Below are 17,558 nucleotides of genomic sequence, written 5' to 3' on the forward strand. Positions count from 1 at the left end.
TGTAAAAGCTATGAAGGATATAGACTACAAATAAAATTACCTCCAGTCACAGATAAATGGCTACAGTATGTCACCCTTTGTATTCCGACTGTCTACCACTCTCACAATCTGGTGAAGAGAACGTATATATATTCGGTATGCACAATAATATCTTCTAGATTAGGTTAACCTGGTAAAATGGAACTGCACATGCCCCATTTCGGCAGTCCAGCTGGATCACATATATAATTGAAATCATACATATATCATTAGAAATGACCAATCTTAAATACATTGCACATGTCCCATATTCAAGATATATCAGGAGTATGAATAGCCCTAATCATATTTACCAGAAGGGCCTGAGCTAAACACAATGAACCTGGTATAAATCACAACCCAGCTTCTATCTGGACCTGTGTAAGAAAATCAATAAATAATACGGTCAATTGTTGCCTGAGTCAAAATTGCACAAATCCCATTTAGCAGCAAAAAGGTACATATACTCTTAGTTGTTGAAATTCACAATTTAGATCCTATCTATATAATATATTGTACATATCCCTTTAGTAGTAGAATAAATATTCAGTGTATCCACCTGTTTGTCAAATAAGGTGGTTTCCAACAGTTGTTTAAGAAATGTTGGCATGTCAAGATCTAAATATTACAGTTGTAGAACACTTAATTGTACAGAATTCAATGTCACACATTTAATTTCCTGTTAATGTGGGAGCATATATAATAAATGCTGATCTATATACTGTAGTCAGTATAAGCAAACAACACATATCATAAATGAGAGCCGTACTTTGTATGCACCTCTATATTTTTATGATTTTTCACCATTAAAAGTCAATCACAATAATAATATTCTGTGTGAAAAAGTGATATAGTAATAGAAAGACACTTTAAGTGTCCCCCACTTTTGCCCATTGTACAGTGCATAGTATTGGACGGGCAATGAGAGAGTACGGAAGCGAGTGTCTAATGAAATGATGTACAGTGGTAGGATGTTAAGGACCTTGTTATGGGTGTTAGGTGGACCCTGGTGCTATGAGCATTGCAGTGGCCAGATCATCCAGGTCAGTCAGGCTACCACCTAAAGAAATAGAGAAAGTACAAGATGCCTGACAGTGAAACCTGTCTGCATGACCAAATGTTGACTGGATGAATGTAGTTCTGTGTCAGCTGTTGATAACGTGATGTGTTCTGGATTACTTACAAATCTTATTTGTTATAAACAGTAATGAAATAATTCACACAAATACAGATTCTAAAATAAATGACAATGCTTTTACTTAAAGACAGCTTAATTATACATATATTTTGCCAATGCAGACTTACAACAAAAAATATAGGTTATACCAGCAGCAGTAGGGAATACTTGTAAAATAAATTTGTGACACCCAGTGCAGAATAGCAGTCAGCCAATGCTTCATACATACATAATGGCACCGGCACCCCCGAACCTCATCCTGTGCTCTCACCTATGTTCTCTGACTGCTCCCCCCCTCCCTCTTTCTCTGGTGAGTTTTTATACTATAATTCCGTCTATACCTACAATTCATCCCAATGGGTACTATTAATTTAATTAATATTCCTACATACTAGGCCCTCATTGGTCATCTGTGTCTTAGCCATAATATTGACACTATTCTGTGTTATCTTTTTGTTCCCATGCAGAAATCTAACATAATTGCTCATTTAGCCTTCATTTATGACTATTGCAGACAAATGCCATCTTGATTTAACTATTTTGTTTATATAACAGAAACTAGCTGTCAGCTATTCTGCACATATTAAAACTAATACATTTCAAACCTATAATTCTTTTTGCTAGAACAATATATATAGCAGTTTAACCTAAACATATCTCCACAGTTAAACACACCTACAAAGAAATAAAACACTAATCTCTACATACTTTTTAATACATCATTTAACATACCTTTAGCTAAAATATTAAACAAAATGGCTGCTGCATCAGACACACACTTGCTTACTTTAGAGAGAAAAGGGAAGGCCTTATCATCTCTAGGCCTGAGGCCATTCAACAAATACGGTATACTGCAACTCGTACAACTAATTTATATATTCTTAATCATTTCTATATACTCTTAATTGCAATACAGGAAATAATAAAATACATAAGCAAGCATATATTCGTGAATTGCTAAAGGAACATGTACATCCACATATTCCTGTGTTATCACTATTTAACCATGATTGGTAGGAACGCTCCCTGTTACCAGCAGTATACCACTTGTGCCTGCAGTCAGCATGACGGTTTCAGAAGCTCAAGCTTCTGTGTCCACTTCTGCTGGGCGGGGACTCCAGAGCCAGCTTGGGTAAATGTATGAACAGGAGCATGTCCACCGGTCATCTGACCCAACCGGTTGTGCGTGCGTTGACTCGCATTTTGCCATGGGGGTTTTTCACAACCGATTAACTAATCCTCTGACACGGTGCCTCAGTTTAGCCTAATCAGTAACCATTGGTGGTCCTCATTCGTTTGATTAGCAGAACAGTAAGCCAATCAGAGGTTATGGAGTATAAGAAACATTCATTGGTGTGCAGACTAAATTGACAGAGTATAAATTCAATCACAATGCCGAATCCAGGCACCATCTGCATTCCAGAGCAACATATCCAGCATTGCATATTCACAAGTTTATATTATTATTGCATAGGTTCTCTGGCATAAATTATATGCACAATATTAGTATTAATGTAATGAATTCACTGATCAAATAGTCTTACTATACATATTCTAATATACATTATACTGTAAATATTGATGAAGCCATTGTTGTTAAGAATGCAATTTTATAAAAAGAAAAACAGAAATACTGGAAATACAAGTACCAATAATCGGACAGTTGGTCCTACATAATAAAAATAATATTTTAAACAGGTATCTGCCTGATATACGTAATATTACACATAGTAATTTGGTTAAGATATATTGTCAAGTCTATATGATGAAAACTTGCAGTGTTATGTGGAAGATGTCAATTTCCTATCTGGGATAGTGAGAGGTGATATTAAGTGAATATATAAAAATTGTGCATATAAAAATATATAATTTATTATAAATAGAAATATGTGATTACATTGTTTCATGGGGAAAGTGTGTGGTGGGTGAAAACAATCCTACTGTATTAATCCATTCTAAGGGATGTGCAACCTGATAAAAAACAAAATCACTCCAGTACTTGTGAGGATTAAGTGTGATGATTGAAATTATGTGAAGCAGTGAAAATCTCTACAAATATTCTAACATGCTGCTTACAGAAAGGCACTAAAATTTATTTTTCATTCATTCTGTTTGGGCAGCCTAATCTAAAAGTCCAATAACTCTCCTTTTTAAGAAGCTCATTAGTGATGTTTCCTCCTCTGATACTAAGATTCATGGTTTCCAAGCCAAATATTTTCATATCCTTTACAGAGTTGCTGTGTTTCAGATGAAAGTGATGAGCTACTGTGGTCAGTTGTTTCATTTTGATAAGATCTGATTCAGCATGTCAGATAGTACCCATATGCTGGAGTATCCTTAGTTTTAACATGTGCATCATCATCCCAATATAACTCTTCCAAAAGAGCACATGATACAAAGAATTACATTCTTACTCCAACAATTGATATAATGCTTTAGCTGGATTTCTTCCCAATATTTGTCTTCAATCTTCTTGATGTTAATAATGTGGTCACATATTTTACATGATCCACATGGATAGGTCCCTATCACAATTGTTTTTTTTGGTGGTATTTAGATTAATGGCTCCTTACTAGATGATCTTTTAGGTTGGCTGACCTGTTCCAGCTCATGGCAACTTTATCATCCAGTTTGTTTGTAAATAGGGATCTGATAGGAGAATAGGCCAGTATTTTTGGATAGAGTTCTTAATTTCTCTCCAGTTGTGGCAAAAGTTTCCCACAGATCTGATTTTGTCAGATTTCTTGGTACTTATGGGTTTAGTAGCTCCATAGATCAGAGTTTCTCAAGTAGTTTGAGAGGCAAATCTACAGGCTTTCTTAATAGTTTTGCTGCTGTAACCTCTTTTCTTCAAACAATTGGTCCACACTTTTGATTTGGTAGATTGTGTCATTAGAACAGTTCCTCTGGAGCCTTAAAAATTCCCGTTTGTGTATAATGTCCAAGGTGGGAGTGTAGTGTGAGCTTGAATGATGCAATAGGTTATTGGTAGCTGTTTACTTCCTATACAATTCAGTTGCTATCATATTGTCTTTGTCTCTATAGACTCTCAAGTAAAAAAAGATATGCTGGTAAGACTGAACTGAAATGTGAGTTTAAGGTTCACATTGTTCTTATTCAAAGTATTGATACATTTTTCAAGTTGTTCTTGGGTTCCATCCCAAATGATCAATATGTCATCAATATATCAAAGCCAGATGATGATATGCTTGGTATATTGATCATTGTCTTCACAAAAGACCATCTTATGCTCCCACCACCCCAAGAATACATTTTCATAAATGGGGGCACATGCTGCCCCCATTGCAGTTCCTCTAGTTTGTAAGAAAAATTGATCATTAAAAGTAAAGCACTGTATTTCCTGTAAAGGACAAAATTAAGAAACTTTAGGAGGAAAATGTGAAAATCACTTAGGTCTTCCATAGTCAGAAGGAGGACAATACTTGTATACAGTGATTCCATGTTAATACTAATTAAAAGATTATTCTCCTGTAGACTGATATCATTGATTTTTTTAAGCACGTCGGTAGTGTACTGTACATACGAAGGAAGCCCTGTGATGTGATGTCTTAAGTGTGTATCAATGAATATATTAGCCTTCTCAGTAATACTCCCAATCCCTGAGATGATTGGTCTTCCAGGGGAAGCCTCCAGAATTTTATGGACCTTAGGGCTATCCACTGTCAGAAAATCACATTCTTGTCTCGTAATTGTACCCTCTTGGGTGGCTTTATCGATGATCTTCATGTATAGATCCTTGTAGTCATGCAATACATTCTATTTAAAGTAATATGACTGTCAGCACAAGCTATGTGTTGCTCTTCTTCTATTAACTGAACCATGATTGATTTTATTTTTTAACACAGGAGTAAAGCTACTATAGTTCAACTTAACTGTCACCACACCAACAGAACATACAATATGATAGGAAAATGAGGCTCCTTTACCTTTATCATGCAGTTTTACACTCATTTTTTTCAGGGTGCATCTAACAGGGACACAACAACACCCAGAGTAAGTACAGCAATATATACACTGCCTTTCCAAGACATACATTCTTGCAATATTATTTAAATTGAATTATAACAAAATGCAGATAAAAAAAACATTATTGTTATTTTTTATTTTTAACAGGAAAATATGTCTTCTCTGGGGTGCAGAGGACTCAGACACAACAGTGACAATATCATTTATATACTGCAGTGTAGATCAATTACTGTAGATAGTCTAGTGAAAAAAACAAGTGCAGGGAGTTCACTTTAACAAACATATACAGCAGCCTGTTTAGAGCACTTGATTGCAGGTGCTACTATGTCTGACAAACAAACACACAGTATCCTATGAGCAGTTTGCAGTGCACTGGACTGAAGTTGCTAGCTCGTGTGTCTGGCAAACAAACACATATACAGTAACAAAGATGCCTGCAGCCACCCTTCCCACCAACTCCACCTACCTACTACAACTCTCTATAATTTAATGGTATCCTAATAGCATCTTTTGATCTACAAGCCACACCCTCTCCATACACTCTTCTATGTGAAATGGCAACTGATCATAAGGGAGCAACTCTTAAATGCAATCCAAAACATTCAAATTCTCTGAGACAATTATGTTTTGCCTCATTTTCAGAACAGAACTTAGCAGAAAGACCCTACTAGTCAGAAACTCCAAGTTCAGATGTATTCAGTTTTCTGCAAAACTAAATTACTCGGGATGTAGTCATATTAATGGTGGCCTGGATGCCCGACCCGGGACTGAAGATAGGCGGCGAAATCCCAACACTGAAATCCAGACAGTCAGCATCCCAAACGACAGTAAGCAAGGCTTCATAGCTCTTAGCCATGGGGGGAGAGGGTTAAGTTTAGGCTCCCCCAGGGGTTAGGCTATGGGAAGAGGGGGGTTAGGGTTAGGTGCCACCAGGGGTGGGTCAGGGTTAGGCACCCCCCAGGAGGGTTAGGTTTTGGGTGAGGGAAGGGGGGTTAGGGTTAGGCACCACTGGGAGGAGGTTATAGTTAGGGGCTCAGGGGGGAGGTTAGGGTTAGGCACCACTAAGGGAGGGTTAGGAGTGGAGAGGGGTAAAGATAGCATACTTATCATGCCTGTCGGGATCTTAATGAATCGGGGAGTCGCTGTCGGGATTTGAACCAGCTATTAAGCTCACAGCATCTCATACCCAACCAAAATCACTCATCTCCAGTATATACACATCATCTCCAAGCATCCACTGCCGGGCCAGCCAGAATGGTGCAGCCCTCCCTGCCTCCGGACCACTTCGGAGTAAGGTAAGTGGGTTGTGGAGGGGGAGGGAGTGTAAGAAGTGCTGTTCACCTGTGCTAGAGAGCTTGGTCAGTGCTGACCTGGCTCTGGTGTGAATGGCCCAGATCGGCGCCACAGTGTAAAAGGGGGTCTGTCCCGGGTATGATCTGGGTTGGAAACATGTTCCAAATCCTGGGTTAAACCTTGGACTTTGGTTTAAAAGGGGTATGGATGTGTACTGTACAGGTTTATTCTTTATACACTCACATCACTATACTGGAGTTTTTCAGAGACTCTGCCTTATATGGTACCGTATGATACTAAGGAGTTAATAACCAGAGAGAATTTATTTTTTATATAATACCAGCTGGTATATACATGCGAAACTCTGCAAGTTAAATGAATAGGTATGTATTGTAAGCATTGTGGCTAGAAGAGATACAATTTATAATTTATTTTTATGTTACATATGAAGTTTTATTTTTCACTAGCTGAAGTACCCGGCATTGCCCGGGTTTAGATCTTAGGCCCATATTCAATTAGTTTCACACTCGCAATACTTTTGTGCCTGCTGGACTTTTCCCCTACATTGAGTGTTTTGCATGCAAAAAAGTATTGGGCGTGGTCCCGCTATTTGCAGTATTCAAATAGAAAGGACTCAAAAACGTCACCCAGCGAAACTGAAACAGGTGAAAAGTCCTGTCAAAAATAGGGAACTCAGTCTGACACCACCCAAAAGATACACTAGCATTGGGGATCATTATAGATGCCTCCCATCACCCTAATGAAGGTATTTTGGATGCTTAAGTTGTTACAGATGGTGCCAATTAGCGCATTAACACAAGTGGTGAAGAATAGCATTAAGCAGTATTGTTATGTGAAAATAACTACTCCCAGAAAATTTGGGGTACACGAAAATGGGTGCTAGCATATTTTTAATTTGCTAAAGTGAAGTTTTATATTATGATAAAAATCCACCTGCCGCAAGCACCTGCAATCATAAAAACACCTGCCCCATACTTGGGGACCCCAAATTTGCACTTTTTCGCCGCCAACATGAATTTTTTGGGATGTTCAAAAGTTTTTTTTTATTTTTTTTTACACAGTTTATCCATGGGGGACTGTCCCAAGGCTGCAGGGGGGTTTCCCGAAGTTTGCATCCCAAAACTGAAATTCTGCACTTTTTTCCGCCTGCTATTCATAGGCAAAACTTTTCTGCTGATTACATTGAATTGACTTTTCGCATATGCGAAAAGTCTTTGGAATTGAATACGACGGAAATGTTCCACCTGGCGAAATGACGTCATCCACGATACTTTTCCGTGGATTCAAAGTTTTCACTTCTAGTTGAATATGGGCCTTACAGTTATTAAGTTTTATTATGTGATGTCACCCAAATCCATCCAGTGAAAGGCCCAGAATAGGATCCCTGGGTCAATGTTCTTCCCGACGCACTCCGCCGTGAGGTCCGACCAGAGCGCCAACCACTCCATTATTCATCCCAGACCAATTGCCACCCCTCTGTAAAGTTTTCATCCGAATCCATCTAAAGGAAGGCCCAGAACTCCCCAGGTCAAAAATACTGCCCAGCGTACAGCAACGGGAGGTCCGACCAGGACATCAATCCCCTAGTATGTCTCCTGGGATCCGCTGTGAAGTTTTCATCCAAATTATGTGATGTTGTCCAATTGCATCCAGGGGAAAGCACAGAACAGTCTCCCTGGGTCAAAGTTCTCTCTGACACACTCCACCATACAGTCTGACCGGGAAACCAACCACTCCATTAGCCATCCCTGTCCAGTTGCCACTCCTCTGTGAAGTTTTCATCTAATTCCATACAGTGGAAGGCCCAGAACAGGTTCCCCAGGTCAAAGTTCTGTCCAGCATCTCCGGATCAAAGTTCTGCCCAGTGTACACTAATGGGAGGTCCTTCTGGTACACTAACCAACCTAAAATATGGTCAGGATCAAACTGGACCACCTAGCATTGGTTTCATCCCAATTGGTGCAGGGGTGTCTGAATGCATAACCGGACACACAGACAATCAAACAGACAGACCAATGAATTTTATAAGATTGCTGTGATAGTATGTGTGCATATGGTATGTGTGCATATGCTTTTATATTTTACATTTTATATATATGAATAAATCTTAAATAGATTATACATTGTTGACTGTATTGTCTCAACAAGACACAGCAGCATGGCCTTCTTTATTCTTTATCCTTTAGACATTGTCAATGCCCTTAAAAACCACTTTCTTACCTCTCCAGTGCCTGTCCAGGCTGGCACAGAGGTCCACTCATGCTGTGCATCACTTCTGGATGGCACAGAGGTCCGCTCTCACTGCACATCACTCATGGCTGGTGCTAAGGTCTGTCTGTGCTGCTCCTGCCCTGTCTGCTCAGTGTCCTGTCACTGAGCATGGAGATGGCTCTCTGTAGCCCTTTGCTCACAACATGTATTCCAAGCATGATGGCACACAAGCCAGAGTTTTCTAATAAACAACAGCATGAGCATAGCCATGTTGGACTCTGTTACCTGATGCTCTTCCCCTGCAACAGAAATCTTGGGGCCAGTGACACATATATCTCTGCCCCCCTCCTCAACCCCTCCTCCACACAATCCACATATCCCACACAATACATGTATCACCAAATACAATACACTGTAATCATGCAGATACAGGAAACCATACAATTTGGGAGTCAATGGCATGATGGAAGAAGAATCAAGGCCGGTACACACTAGACAATGTCTAGTGTGTCCAACCTGGTCAGCAAAGGGACTCGGCATCAGGGCCCGATTAAGGTATGTGGGGGCCCCTAGGCAACAAACTTGTGTGAGCCCCAGTCTATAAAATCAAAGTGATTATATGGGCGATGTTATAAAACAGTATAATGTATCAACCAGCATTGTTTATATATATATATATATATATACATACATATATACACACATGGTATATATGTATATATAGATATATGACATCACACACATATATAAGTACAAAATCCACCACCTCAAAAATCAGATCAATGTGTCTTGAAAACGGTCTCCAGGAGCCGAAACGTCGACATGACAATGTACAGTGTGGCTTCTTTGTGAAATAAACCTTGGTGTTGATGATTGCCTTTTTTCTTGCATTTATATATAAAGGACTTACAGTCTATATGGGAGCACCCCATGGATGGATACTGTTTGGACCGAGTGTGCGGTCTATTGTTATATAAATATATATATACACATACACACATTCAGACAGTATATGCGTGTGTATACAGTATATATATATATATATATATTAGGGGTGTGCACCGGCCACTTTTCGTGTTTTGTGTTTTGGTTTTGGATCTGGATCTTTCTTCGTGTTTTGGATCTGGATTGGTTTTGCCAAAACCACCCTTCCGTGTTTTGGGTTCTGGGTTTTGTGTTTTGGATCTGTATTTTTTTTAAAAAAAGCATAAAAACAGCTAAAATCACAGAATTTGTTGGTTTCTCTGCTCCTATGCTATTATTAACCTCAATAACCTTAATTTCCACTCATTTCCAGTCTATTCTGAACACCTCACACCTCACACCTCACAATAGTGTTTTTATGTCCAAAAGGTTGCACCGAGGTAGCTGGATGACTATGCTAAGCGACACGAGTGGGCGGCACAAACACGTGACCCATCTAGGAGTGACACTGCAGTGGCAGACAGGATGGCAGTTAGAAAAACTAGGCCCCAAACTGTACATAATGCAAAGAAAAAAAAGAAGTGCAAGATGGAATTGTCCTTGGGCCCTCCCACCCACCCTTATGTTGTATAAACAGGACATGCACACTTTAACAAATCAATCATTTCAGCGCCAGGGTCTGCCACACAACTGTGGCTGAAATGATTGGTTCGTTTGGGCCCCCACAAAACAAGCTGGCAATTAATGTGTCCCTGCACAAACTGGCTCTACGGAGGCAAGATGTCATCCTCATCCTCCTCATCCACCGATTCCTCACCCTCTTCAGTGTGTACATCCTCATCCTCACAAAGTATTAACTCGTCCCCACTTGAATCCACCACCACAGGACCCTCTGTACCTTCTGGAGGCTGGTCTCCCTGGAAGAGCTGATAATTCATTTTGATGAACATCATCTTCTCCACATTCTGTGGAAGCAACCTCCTACGCCTTTCGCTGACAAGGTTCCCGGCTGCACTAAACACTCTTTCGGAGTACACACTGGAGGGGGGGCAACTCAGGTAAAATAGAGCCAGCTTGGACAGGGGCCTCCAAATTGCCTCTTTTTCCTGCCAGTACAGGTATGGACTGTCTGACATGCCTACTTGGATGCTGTCACCGATGTAATCCTCCAGCATTCTGTCAATGGTGACAGTATCATATGCAGTGACAGTAGACATCTCAGAAATTGTTGCCAGGTCCTTCAGTCCGGACCAGATGTCCAAACTTGGTCCTGCCTGCCCTGCATCACCGCCAGCGGGTTGCTTAGGATACCTAAGTTTTTTCCTGGCAGCCCCAGTTGCGGAAGAAAATGAAGAAGGAGCCGTTGACGTGTCACGTTCCGCTTCAGCTGACAGTGTGTTCACCAGCAGGTCTTTGCACCTCTGCAGGCTTGTGTCAGCCGGAAAGAGAGACACCACATAGGCTTTAAACCTAGGATCAAGCACGGTGGCCAAAATGTAGTGGTCTGATTTCAACAGATTGACCACCCTGGAATCCTGGCAAAGCGAATGAAGGGCTTCATCCACAAGTCCCACATGCCGAGCGGAATCGCTCTGTCTTAGCTCCTCCTTCACTTTCTCCAGCTGCTTCTGCAAAAGCCTGATGAGGGGAATGACCTGACTCAAGCTGGCTGTGTCTGAACTGACTTCACGTGTGGCAAGTTCGAAGGGCTGGAGAACCTTGCACAACACGGAAATCTTTCTCCACTGCGCTTGAGTCAGGTGCATACCCCCTCCTTTGCCTATGTCATAGGTGGATGTATAGGCTTGTATGGCCTTTTGCTGCTCCTCCATCCTCTGAAGCATATAGAGGGTTGAGTTCCACCGCGTCACAACCTCTTGCTTCAGGTGATGGCGGGGCAGGTTCAAGAGTGTTTGCTGGCGCTCCAGTCTTCGGCACGCAGTCGCTGAATGGCGAAAGTGGCCAGAAATTTTTCGGGCCACCCAAAGCGTCTCCTGCACGCCCCTGTCGCTTTTCAGAAAATTCTGCACCACCAAGTTTATTGTGTGAGCAAAACATGGGACGTGCTGGAATTTGCCCAGATGTAATGCCCGCACAATATTGGTGGCGTTGTCAGATATTACAAATCCCCAGGAGAGTCTAAGTGGGGTAAGCCACTGGGCGATGATTTCCCTCAGTTTCTCTAAGAGGTTGTCGGCGGTGTGCCTCTTACTGAAACCGGTGATACACAGCATAGCCTGCCTTGTAACGAGCTGGCGTTTCTGAGATGCTGCTGCTGGTGACGCTGCTGCTGTTGCTGCGTAAGGTGATACATCTACCCAGTGGGCTGTCACAGTCATATAGTCCTTAGTCTGCCCTGTTCCACTTGTCCACATGTCCGTGGTTAAGTGGACATTGTGTACAACGGCATTTTTCAGGACACTGAGGACACTTTTTCTGACGTTTCTGTACAGTCTCGGTATCGCCTGCCTAGTGAAGTGGAATCTAGACGGGATTTGGAACCGGGGACACACTACCTCCATCAATTGTCTAAATCCCACTGCACTAATGGCGGATACCGGACGCACGTCTAACACCAACATAGCAGTCAAGGCCTCAGTTATACGTTTTGCTTCAGGATGACTGCTGTCGTACTTCATCCTCCTCGCTAAGGACTGTTGGAGGGTCAATTGTTTAGTAAAAGTAGTGGTGTTCCTACTTCCTCTCTGGGATGATGAACGACTCCCAGCAGCAGCAACAGCAGCAGCGGCAGCAGTAGGCGTAGCAATGCAGGATCCTCCAGAGGAATCCCGGATAGGAGAGTCAGTCTTGCCAGTGACATGGCCTGCAGGACTACTTCCGATCCTGACTAAGGAGGAAATTGACGAGGAGGGAGTTGACGGTGTGGTTTGCAGGCGCTTGGATACAACAGGACAACGGGATTTAGGTGTCCCTGGACTGCTTACGGTCTTAGCCAAAGTTTCTGAACTTGACAGTAACTTTTTATGAACGCGCTGCAGGTGCCGTATAAGGGAGGATGTTCCTAGGTGGTTGACGTCCCTACCCCTACTTATTTCACCTTTACATATGGTACATATGGCAAGACAGTTGTTGTCCGGATTTGGATAGAAATATTGCCAGACCAAAGAGGTGGAATGTTTGGTCTTCTGCCCAGGCATGACCGTGATGGGCTTTTTCATCCCACGGACAACAACTGTCTCCCCCGGAGCCTGATTTAAACAAACCACATCACCATCAGAATCCTCCTCGCCAACTTCCTCCTCAGCGCCAGCTACACCAGTATCCTCATCCTGTTGTACTTCAACAGTGACATCTTCAATTTGCATATCAGCAAGTGGACTGTGGGTGCTCCTTTCAGCACTTGCAGGGGGCGTGCAAATGGTGGAAAGAGCCACCTCTTCCCGTCCAGTGCTTGGAAGGTCAGGCATCGCAACCACCACCACACTTGGACTCTCCTTGGGGATTTGTGATATCTTCTTAGAAAGCACAGTTCTTCGCTGTGCTTTTGCCAGCTTAACTCTTTTGATTTTTTTAGTGGGAGGAGGGCTTCCATTGTCATGTGAAGCTGAACCACTAGTCATGAACATACTAGGGATCGACCTTAGCCGTTCCTTGCCACTCCGTGTCGTAAATGGAATATTGGCAAGTTTACGTTTCTCTTCAGCTGATTTAAATGTCTTTTTCAAGGTCATTTTCCTGAACTTTGCCATTTGGGATTGTATGTGCCCTCTACTATGACATTGGGCATCGGCCTTGGCAGACGACGTTGATGGCATGTTATGGTCTATGTCATGACTAGTGGCAGCAGCTTCAGCACTAGGAGGAAGTGGTTCTTGATCTTTCTCTATTTTATTTTTATCGGAGAAAGTTTGGTCCTCCATTTATGTTATATCGAATTGATATATACGTGCGGCTAAACACAGAAAATAATTTTTTTTTTGGTTTGGACTGGAGTGTACTTTCGGGGGTTACAGCACCCTTAACGGTCAAGCCAGCCGGCCCTTTACTTATGACACAGGCGCACGCTTGGCACGACTTTGTTGATGCACGTGCGGCTACTGCGCACACAATTCACAAACACAGAAAATAATTTTTTTTTTGGTTTGGACTGGAGTGTACTTTCGGGGGTTACAGCACCCTTAACGGTCAAGCCAGCCGGCCCTTTACTTATGACACAGGCGCACGCTTGGCACTACTTTGTTGATGCACGTGCGGCTACTGCGCACACAATTCACAAACACAGAAAAAATTTTTTTTTTGGTTTGGACTGGAGTGTACTTTCGGGGGTTACAGCACCCTTAACGGTCAAGCCAGCCGGCCCTTTACTTATGACACTGGCGCACGCTTGGCACTACTTTGTTGATGCACGTGCGGCTACTGCGCACACAATTCACAAACACAGAAAATAATTTTTTTTGGTTTGGATTGGAGTGTACTTTCGGGGGTTACAGCACCCTTTAACGGTCAAGCCAGCCGGCCCTATACTTATGATACAGGCGCACACTTGGCACTACTTTGTTGATGCACGTGCGGCTACTGCGCACACAATTCACAAACACAGAAAATAATTTTTTTTTTGGTTTAGACTGGAGTGTACTTTCGGGGGTTACAGCACCCTTAACGGTCAAGCCAGCCGGCCCTTTACTTATGACACAGGCGCACGCTTGGCACTATTTGTTGATGCACGTGCGGCTACTGCGCACACAATTCACAAACACAGAAAATAATTTTTTTTTGGTTTGGACTGGAGTGTACTTTCGGGGTTTACAGCACCCTTTAACGGTCAAGCCAGCCGGCCCTTTACTTATGACACAGGCGCACGCTTGGCACTACTTTGTTGATGCACGTGCGGCTACTGCGCACACAATTCACAAACACAGAAAATAATTTTTTTTTGGTTTGGACTGGAGTGTACTTTCGGGGGTTACAGCACCCTTTAACGGTCAAGCCAGCCGGCCTTTTACTTATGACACAGGCGCACGCTTGGCACTACTTTGTTGATGCACGTGCGGCTACTGCGCACACAATTCACAAACACAGAAAATAATTTTTTTTTTGGTTTGGACTGGAGTGTACTTTGGGGGTTACAGCACCCTTTAACGGTCAAGCCAGCCGGCCCTTTACTTATGACACAGGCGCATGCTTGGCACTACTTTGTTGATGCACGTGCGGCTACTGCGCACACAATTCACAAACACAGAAAATATTTTTTTTTTGGTTTGGATTGGAGTGTACTTTCGGGGGTTACAGCACCCTTTAACGGTCAAGCCAGCCGGCCCTTTACTTATGACACAGGCGCACGCTTGGCACTACTTTGTTGATGCACGTGCGGCTACTGCGCACACAATTCACAAACACAGAAAATAATTTTTTTTTTGGTTTGGACTGGAGTGTACTTTCGGGGGTTACAGCACCCTTAACGGTCAAGCCAGCCAGCCCTTTACTTATGACACAGGCGCACACTTGGCACTACTTTGTTGATGCACGTGCGGCTACTGCGCACACAATTCACAAACACAGAAAATAATTTTTTTTTTGGTTTGGACTGGAGTGTACTTTTGGGGGTTACAGCACCCTTAATGGTCAAGCCAGCCAGCCGGCCCTTTACTTATGACACAGGCGCACGCTTGGCACTACTTTGTTGATGCACGTGCGGCTACTGCGCACACAATTCACAAACACAGAAAATATTTTTTTTTTGGTTTGGATTGGAGTGTACTTTTGGGGGTTACAGCACCCTTTAACGGTCAAGCCAGCCGGCCCTTTACTTATGACACAGGCGCACGCTTGGCACTACTTTGTTGATGCACGTGCGGCTACTGCGCACACAATTCACAAACACAGAAAATAAATTTTTTTTTGGTTTGGACTGGAGTGTACTTTCGGGGGTTACAGCACCCTTAACGGTCAAGCCAGCCAGCCCTTTACTTATGACACAGGCGCACGCTTGGCACTACTTTGTTGATGCACGTGCGGCTACTGCGCACACAATTCACAAACACAGAAAATAATTTTTTTTTGGTTTGAACTGGAGTGTACTTTCAGGGGTTACAGCACCCTTTAACGGTCAAGCCAGCCGGCCCTTTACTTATGACACAGGCGCACACTTGGCACTACTTTGTTGATTCACATGCGGCTACTGCGCACACAATTCACAAACACAGAAAATATATTATTTTTTTAGCACTTGGGGGGAGCACCCCTGATGGACAGAGCACCCCCTGGACAACACTACAGCACCCCTTTAGGACTGGGACACTGCACAGGACTTTGGAGTGGACACAGCCCCTATGGAGAACTGACTGCACAACACAGTCCAGCCAGCCCCTATGGACTTTGAAGTAGTGGACACAGCCCCTATTAACAACAGCAGCACAGCACAACACAGCCAGCCCCTATGGACTTTGAAGTAGTGGACAACAGCACCACTACACTACACTACACTACACAGCCCTAACTCCCACCCTCCCTCTTCACTGTCCACAGCCGAGTGAGAAAATGGCGCCGACGCGGGTACCTTATATAGGATCCAAAACCCGCGAGACTCGGAAGGCGGGAAGATGACGTTTTGCCTCGATTTCAGATCCGAGTCAGGCGGGAAAAGTCGAGCCTGACTCGGCTCTGCCTCAGATCGGGAGGGCTCGGGGGGGTTCGGATTTCAGAAATCCGAACCCGCTCACCCCTAATATATATATATATATTTACACACACACATATATAAATATATATAGATAGATAGATAGTTTATGAGTGTATGTACAGTATGTATATATATATATATTTATATATACAGTATAAATCTATGTGTGTGTATATTTCTATACATACACATACATTTATACTATATAGATATATACAGTCAGGTCCATAAATATTGGGACATTGACAGAATTTTCAGATTTTGGCCTCTATTCACCACCACAATGGTTTTGAAGTGAAACGAACAAGTTGTGCTTTAACTGCAGAATTTCAGATTTAATTTGAGGGTAATTACATCCAAATCGGGTGAACGGTGTAGGAATTATAACAGTTTCAATATGTGCCTCACACTTTTTAAGGGGCCAAAAGTAATGGGACTATCAACTCAAAAGCTATTTCATGGACAGGTGTGGGCTATTCCCTCGTTATTTCATTATCAATTAAGCAGGTAAAAGGTCTGGAGTTGATTCTAGGTGTGACATTTGCATTTGGAATAAGTTGCTGTCAACTCTCAATATGAGATCCAAAGAGCTGTCACTATCAGTGAAGCAAGCCATCATTAGGCTGAAAAATCAAAACAAACCCATCAGAGAGATAGCAAAATGGCCAAATCAACTGTTTGGAACATTCTTAAAAAGAAAGAACGCACCGGAAAGCTCAGCAACACCAAAAGACCCGGAAGACCATGGAAAACAACTGTGGTGGATGACAAAAGAATTATTTCCCTGGTGAAGAAAAACCCCTTCACAACAGTTGGCCAAATCAAGAACACTCTCCAGGAGGTAGATGTATATGTGTCAAAGTCAACAATCAAGAGAAGACTTCACAAGAGTGAATATAGAAGGTTCACCACAAGATGTAAACAATTGGTGAGCCACAAAAATAAGAAGACCAGATTAGAGTTTGCCAAACAACATCTAAAAAAGCCATTACAGTTCTGTAACAACATCCTATGGACAGATGAGACAAAGATCAACTTGTACCAGAGTTATGGGAAGAGAAGAGAAGGAAAGGAACTGCTCTTGATCCAAAACACACCACCTCATCAGTGAAGCATGGTGGTGGTAGTGTCATGGCGTGGGCATGTATGGCTGCCAATGGAACTGGTTCCCTTGTATTTATTGATGATGTGACTGCTGATGAAAGCACCAGACTGAATTCTGAAGTGTTTTGGGCAATATTATATGCTCATATTCAGTCAAATGCTTCAGAACTCATTAGATGGCGC

This window comes from Taudactylus pleione, unplaced genomic scaffold, assembly GCF_031769625.1.
Source record: "Taudactylus pleione unplaced genomic scaffold, aTauple2 ptg000386l, whole genome shotgun sequence".
NCBI lineage: Eukaryota > Metazoa > Chordata > Amphibia > Anura > Myobatrachidae > Taudactylus > Taudactylus pleione.